The sequence below is a fragment of the Oncorhynchus nerka genome, linkage group LG4 (genome assembly GCF_034236695.1).
Source record: "Oncorhynchus nerka isolate Pitt River linkage group LG4, Oner_Uvic_2.0, whole genome shotgun sequence".
In the NCBI taxonomy this organism is placed as follows: domain Eukaryota; kingdom Metazoa; phylum Chordata; class Actinopteri; order Salmoniformes; family Salmonidae; genus Oncorhynchus; species Oncorhynchus nerka.
The window spans coordinates 54,750,793-54,758,818 of record NC_088399.1 but is presented as its reverse complement, the minus strand read 5'-3'; the positions used below and the strand labels follow the sequence as shown (position 1 = coordinate 54,758,818).

The 8,026-nt window shown below is 39.7% G+C and overlaps 1 pseudogene; it reads left to right on the top strand.

Annotated features, from left to right (window-relative positions):
• The first annotated feature begins 3,088 nt into the window (after positions 1-3,088).
• Positions 3,089-3,339, top strand: LOC115128975 (dolichol-phosphate mannosyltransferase subunit 3-like; annotated as a pseudogene).
• The last annotated feature ends 4,687 nt before the right edge of the window (positions 3,340-8,026 follow it).

Genomic DNA, 8,026 nt, shown 5'->3' with positions numbered 1-8,026 from the left:
CTGAGCTGCAAAATAGAAAGTAAATATGATTCAGGCCTATTCAGCTACCTAAATATGCCATGTTGTTGTGTGTTATTTACTGGCCTTATAATTGCATAATTTATTTGTATTGCCGCGTGGGGCTACTGTGGTGATCATGTAACCTAATGAATCACACTTTTTACAGTATTTGGGAGCATTGACTGTAGGCCTTCTATTAGGCATTTTGACTGTTGTATTAGTGAATTCCACTCTACTGTATATGTAGGCTTGTTATAGCCGTGTGCGTTGCACAACCTCATCACGCAGAGGCTATATCCATATCAATAAATGAGACATAACAAAATATTGATTAAGTGTTGGCTATAACCTGTCCTGAGTAAAATAGCCAAGGGGTCAGAAATGTTCAAGGCTATTTATAGCCTTTTCTTATTGCCAGATCTGTTTCCCCCATCAGCCACTGCACGTGCTTCTTCAACTATTTAGTTGAACATATATTTAGAGGATATATTTAGAGGCCTGTGAGCTAGGGCCTCTTTTTAAAGGGACCCCTATAATAAAAACACTTATTAAACACAAATAGGGTTCTACAATTATTCCGCAAGACACCAGTACCCAACACGATAGCCTAGATTACAATGCTTACAAGTTGAAGGCCTATGTTTCATTTGGATAGGCCTAAATTAAACATTGAATTATTAAAGTGATAGGCTAAAGGACTTTGGAGAATTCCGATCATTTTGAATACACACTTCAATAAACAAATGGAAAAAGATTGTTCTATTCTCTTTGAGTTAGTTCCTATTGCAACTCAGACAAGTGACTGAATGGATGACGGACTGACTGACTGAAGGATGAATTGAATGTTCAAATATGTTGAAATGACGAGTTGCACGCGTCACGCATGCCCTGCCCTTTATTTGGCTAGTAGGTCAATAGGTCTTACATGAGGGTATAATGACTCTTGGTCTGCATGACTCCAGAAGGGCATCTTCTGAGGCTGAAAGGTGCTTTTCCGAAGGAGCATGGTGCTGTGGTGCTGCATGGCGGTCACACGCTCATCACCTGGGCAGCAGTGTCACGATGGAGGGAATAGCCTACACGGAGACTGCTTAAGACCAATGAAGCAGAGTTATTGTAAAGTGTGGGAATAAGCTCATGTCGAGATTTAGCCTATGTTTATTCTCTCCCTTGTTCATTTCAAAGTCCATATGTTCATGAGCCGATTCATATAAATGATGTCAAATTATTACATTTTAAATTCATATTAACCACTCCTACAGAATATGATTTGGCAACATTTGGAGATATGAAATAAATATCAAAATATTCAATAAAAAAAATATTTTGAGTGGCAAAGACTCCAGTGGTCATATATAATTCATAGATTCCCCAAACAGCTATTATTATTCTATGTTTCATTATTCCTGGTATATACTATTGGTTATTATTGCAGACAGCGCCCATAGAATGGGGTGGTGCAATACTGAATTGGTCATATTTTGATAAGGTGTATGCATGGGGATGTCCACGTCACCCAGAGATATGCCCATGCTGTAGAGATACACCTAGCGGACTGAAACTTCACTGGTATAGGCATAAAACAGCTAGTGCTATCCAGACTTACACTGGCAAACAAATCCATTACATTAGCTACTTAAATGTGAAGTAAACTCAACTGAGGAGAAATAGAGAATGGAGACGTTTAACTTGAAAACATGCAGGATACCTCTTTCTGGATTCCCTGACTTTTTGTATTGTGTTACGCTTGTTCGGGTAGCACTCCTCACAGGTCATTTGGTGTATGTTTTTATTTGTTGGTAAGATGAAACTGTCAAAACTCGGAAAGGTTTTATTGTCCGTCAGAATTGCAACAGATTTGTTCAAGTCTAAAATGTTAGTCCGTAATCGTAATGTGGTGTTTGTATGTTCATGGATGAAATTTCACGTTTATGTTCATGTTTCACGCATGGATTTTCTTACAATCCTAACAATATGTACTGTACGTTCAACCGTTTGGCAGGTATTTGTCTCCATATGCGCTATCTGATGTAATGTTGCATTCAAACCAACTGGGAACTCAGAACTGGGAAGTGTGCTCAAAACAACTGGGAACTCTGAAAAAAACGAGCTCCGACTGGGAAAAATCGATTTGAATGTCATCCAACTTGGGCACTCGGGCCTCTTTCTAGAGCTCTGACTTTCTGACCTAAAGATCACTGACGGCATGATTTGACCTTGTATTTGAAAGTGGCATAAAACAATGAGCCCTGGGCAGGGGAGACGATGAATCTGTATTGTTCTTGACCAAGTGCACATGCGCAAAATCCACCTCTTTAAAAAGATCACTGTAAAAACGTACACTAAATTGTCTACTTATTTACATTTACATTTAAGTCATTTAGCAGACGCTCTTATCCAGAGCGACTTACAAATTGGTGCATTCACCTTATGACATCCAGTGGAACAGCCACTTTACAATAGTGCATCTAAATCTTTTAAGGGGGGTGAGAAGGATTACTTTATCCTATCCTACTTATTCTACTTGCATGAAAAATTATTACATTGAGTGTGGCGCATGTGACACATCCATTTAATAATAAATTCATATTGTTGTAGGTGATAAAAATCAATTATCTTTCTGGATCTGATCCAGCATCAACATGTGCGTGGCAAAAAATAAAGAAGCTAATGATCCTCTGAGGCTAAGTCATGCTCCTTGGTGAAGTATTTTGAATGATTTTATTTAGACAGGAGTAATTATATAGTTTTGGCGAAACATCAATTTCCTTTAAAGGCAATCCAACATCTTAACATTGCACTGTGGATCCGCCAACTTTATTTTCCAATCGCAAGAGGCTGAAACCAGAGATCTGTATATAATGACAAGATGCTCATGTTTCTGCCCTAACAATGGGATCTTTGTCCCAAAGGCGGGAAGGCAGGCGACAAGCTTAGGTCTGCATATTATTACCCTAAGAAATGCATTGGGTTTATACTGAACAGAATTTGGCGAGAGTGAGCCCTCTCACTTCGCCTCTTCATCTACTGAAACTGCATCATCGGAGAAAGCACCCGAGCCCTGAGGATTCCCATCATCTTGGTCTACATGACCAAGCTCCTGGAGTGGGTGTTCTGCATCTCGGTAATAGGTGCCACATTGGCTCTCGTGACTTTTGAGGCACGAGGCTCCCAGAGGCCTACAGGGAGGTGGCCGGGCCCATGCCTGAGTATCTGCTGGTAGTGTTCGGCTGCTACAAGGTAGCCACCTTCAACGACTGTGAGGAGGCATCCAAAGAACTAAAGGCTCAGATAAAGGAGGCCAAGTAGGACCTGAGAAAAAAAGGTTTGAAGATGTGAAAAGTCGAGACTATAGAGACTCTTAGAGAGACTGTTTTAGACACCACAAAGACAGATTTGGACACATACACAACGCAAAGTTCTTACCATGGACCATGTCTTTTTTACATTTCCTACAGTTCCCAATGTCCATACAGTGGAGTGGATAAAGTCTTCAAATCAAATAGGTTATTCCTGAGTTACATACATCATTGGATGCTGTAGTCCCTATTCTGTCTTCATTATTCACCCTATACTGATGCCTAGTCACACGGAAGACTCATCCATCATCCATATCTGACAGCACTATCCAGTAGCCATTTAGACAGTGCATCTTACAAAAAACAGTAACACATAGCCCTCAGATCGGGTCTTTCAGCAGATATGTTTTCTGAAAATAAATCAATACTGTTTTAGCAAAGATTCCCATCCCTATTGTGTTTGCAAGTTGGTCACGTACACTACCGTTCAAAAGTTTGGGGTCACTTGTTTTTGAAAGAAAAGCAATTTTTTTTGTCCTTTAAAATAACATCAAATTCATCAGAAATACAGTGTAGACATAGTTAATGTTGTAAATTACTATTGTAGCTGGAAACGGCTGATTTGAAGAAGAGTGAAGAGTGAACAGTGAAGAGGCGACTCCGGGATGCTGGCCTTCTAGGCAGAGTTGCAAAGAAAAACCCATATCCCAGATTGGCCCCAAAAAATAAAAGATTAAGATTGGCAAAAGAACACAGACACTGGACAGAGGAACTCTGCCTAGAAGGCCAGCATCCCGGAGTTGCCTCTTCACTGTTGATGTTGAGACTGGTGTTTTGCGGGTACTATTTAATGAAGCTGCCAGTTGAGGACTTGTGAGGTGTCTGTTTCTCAAACTAGACACTCTAATGTACTTGTCCTCTTGCTAAGTTGTGCAGTGGCCTCCTACTCCTCTTTCTATTCTGGTTAGAGCCCGTTTGCACTGTTCTATGAAAGGAGTAGTACACAGCGTTGTACAAGATCTTCAGTTTCTTGGCAGTTTCTCGCATGGAGTAGACTTCATTTCTCAGAACAAGAATAAACTGATGAGTTTCAGAAGTAGGATCTTTGTTTCTGGCCATTTTGAGCCGGTAATCGAACGCACAAATGCTGATGCTCCAGATACTCAACTATTCTAAAGAAGGCCAGTTTTATTGCTTCTTTAATCAGTACAACAGTTGTCAGCTGTGCTAACATAATTGCAAAAGGGTTTTCTAATGATCAATTATCCTTTTAAAATGATAAACTTGGATTAGTTAACACAACATGCCATTGGAACACAGGAGTGATGGTTGCTGATAATGGGCCTCTTTACGCCTATGTAGATATCCCATTAAAAATCTGCCGTTTCCTGCTACAATAGTCATTTACATTAACAATGTCTACACTGTATTTCTAATCAAGTTGATGTTATTTTAATGGACAAAAAATGTGCTTTTCTTTCAAAAACAAGGACATTTCTAAGTGACCCCAAACTTTTGAACGGTAGTGTATGTTCTGATGCCACTGGTTACAAATGAACAGACTGCTGCTTACATATGCTTGGTTTCATCCAATAACATCAAGGGAAACAGAGCAAACACATTAAATGCTTGTACTATTACATCACTAGTGCTTGTACTATTACGATAACCCTATAAAGGGCACTTGTGCACTGTGAAGGAAATAGACAAGACCCTTTAGGAATGTCTGTAACATCAAGCACAGTCAAATCACTGTTCTGTGGCCAAGTGTAGTTCATTGTGAAAAGCCTACTAATGAAACTCAAGGGTCATGCTGGTACAGAACGGGACTAGTTTCTGTCCCAGGAATGTCAAACAATTGCGTACTGTCTAGCTAATTGAGTAGTATGTCTGGAGATTCAGCTGTTGATCGCATTGGCCAGTTTTTGTGTTCAAAAAGGGCACATTCCATTGTAATGTTTCCGACTTGTGTCCTGAGGCAATTGCGACTTAATAAAGACTGACAGTTTTCCCAAAGCGCTCTTTCTCTCTCTTTGTGTGTGTGTGTGTGTGTGTGTGTGTGTGTTTGATGAATATCTCAACATATGGCCTCGGCTCTTAGGAGCTTCTTTACTTCAACCACATAATGAATGCTCTTTACTGTTCTATGGATAGTCTAAAAAGGGTCTTATACAGTATGTGTTTGGCAACATAAAAATACATACGGTTTCCCTTTCAGAATCTGTTTCAGCTGAAATATATAGGAGAAAATATTTAGCTCAGAACTGATCTGATGTCTCTTTCTCTCGTCAGGCTAAAATGGCTGCCTTTGCTCATTTTCAGTGACCCCTGCTGGGCACAAATAGAGCACAGTCTGGGCAAAGGCATCATTAAAGGGCGTAAAACACCCCCTCATATAACGAATGCAAACAAATGCGTTCCATGTGCCTGATTGGCGTGGGATCAAGCTCTGCCTTGCCACCACCCATGGATCTGTTGCAAGCGGTTGACAGTGAGCGCTGATTGACTCAATGATGAAAAAGAACATGTGATACCCCACAGAAAAGGCAGAACTCTTTAGTCCAGCAGATTTGCACTTTCCACTAATCACCTGCATGCGTAAATCTGACTTCATCTGTTTGTCTTTATCTCCAACTTTGATCTGTAACACAAATAGTGTTGTAGTTAACATTGGCCTCATACATCAAAATAACCTCGCTCGTGTCAATGTTTTGCATCAGACAAACAGAAAAGGGCAAAGTGCAACAGAACTCTAGACTGAAGCACTTTCTTAGATTTCAGTTTGAATCCCAAACCTCCAAAAGTGACATTGTATTCAACACAGTATGAGTATGTTTATGTTTTAGCGATACATCTGCAATCTAATGTCACCTAGAGCCAGTAATACACAAAGCTCTCCCATTAGTAATGACCTTTCCATTGGTAGAGCTCTTTGTTAAATCTCCTTGCATTTTGTTTACAATGCACGTGAGAGGATTACCATTAGTGTTATTGCTATGCGTTGGGCAAAAGACTATTCGCAAGAGAGAAGCTTTTGATTTAATACTGTGCTGTAACTTGAAGCGCAGAGTCAAATCCATAATAATGATCGCATAATAATGCAAAATCTCTTCCGGCTGGCCGGCCCACTGACGAGGCTTAGAGAAGAGTTATGATTCACACGGCAAAAGGTGGTGTAATGCTACCATTGCATTTCAACTAACCCAATGTGACTTTTGTAAGAGAGGCAGTCACGATAGACCTTGAGAAAACATTTTGTATGCCTTCTGGGCCCACGTATTGTGTCTCTGTGAAAAGTAATACGCCAGAGAATAAAATGGAATGGAGTTGAAATGAAAATGTATCATGATTTGTTCTTCAGGTAGTGTGACATTGACACAAGTTCATTCATCTGAGATTCCGTCTAAATGTCTTCTCACTGCTGAAGAACTTGAGATTGACATTCCTTTTTCAAGTGAGCCCTGGCCAAGAAAGACAAGTGAAACAGCTTCCATCCGTATCTTTTCATGTGGAAACTACGTGTTGAGTTGCATTGTACAGAGTATATTCATTCGTTCAAGGTAATTTATGAGGTGATGTTTATGTTATGAATAAACCTATGCCCTCCAGGCCAATAGCTCCTGGTCCTAAAAAGAGGACAATGTGGTATGGGCCTACCCTCGGTTGCCACTAATTTTAGTGTTACAAAGCAATCATTTTAACAGTGTAGTTGGGAGTGTTTGTAACGAAATAGGATATAAAAACATATTACATTATTTTCATATGCTTTTTCTGTGGAAATGAGTGTCCACAGACAAGCATATGAGAATGATATTTGTATAGAATAGTCAACAGATTAAATTATTTGTATAGAATATTCAACTGATTATATCAAAACTGTTCAATCCTATCCAAAGATTATTTTCATATGTTTTTTCATATGATTTCCTGTGGAATTGTATGAAACTGTGTCACGAGTAGGTGTAGTCATTATCTGATACCATGAAAGCAGATAATGTATCTATCTAGTCGCTAACCCTCACAACTATCAAATACTCCCCTTTCTCGGAACCATGAGCTGTCAACATCACTTCATGAATAACCTTGAACAAATGTTCTGAATAGATGTTTGTATGAAAAATGGTCCTTTTGGTCCTCTGTGGCTCAGTTGGAAGAGCACGGTGCAGCTTTGGCGCTTGCAATACCAGGATAATAGGTTTGGTTCCTGGGAGCACCCATATGTAAAATGTATTCAGGCATGACTAAGTTACTTTGGATAAAAGCGTCTGCTAAATGACATATATTATTAAATATGTTTGATAGATTTACTAGAGTTGACACTCCATAGTTTCTACATTGCCAGTAAAAGGATGATTCATTTTGAATTATTAATTTGTTTTGTAACACAAAGTTCTGTGTAAGTCAAACTCATCTGAGTCCTGTCACAGAAAAACACACTAAGTATTACTTGAGAATTATTTTAGTTGCAGTCACTGCCTAGTGGTTTTGTGTGGGGTTTTTTTTCTGTAGAATTTTAGCTTGAGTTTTGAAATATCAACTAACAATTTCATGAGAGGTCTGGTTTTGGCATGAGAGGATCTGACAGACGGGGAGGCAGTGAGAGAGAGAGGTGACTTATGCACACAGAATGTACTCCCTGTTTTTCGTTGCTCCCTCTGCAAGCTGAGCTGACGAGGCGTAGAGAGAGGGAGACCGGGTTGGTTGTCACGGGGTTGGTTGTCACGGGG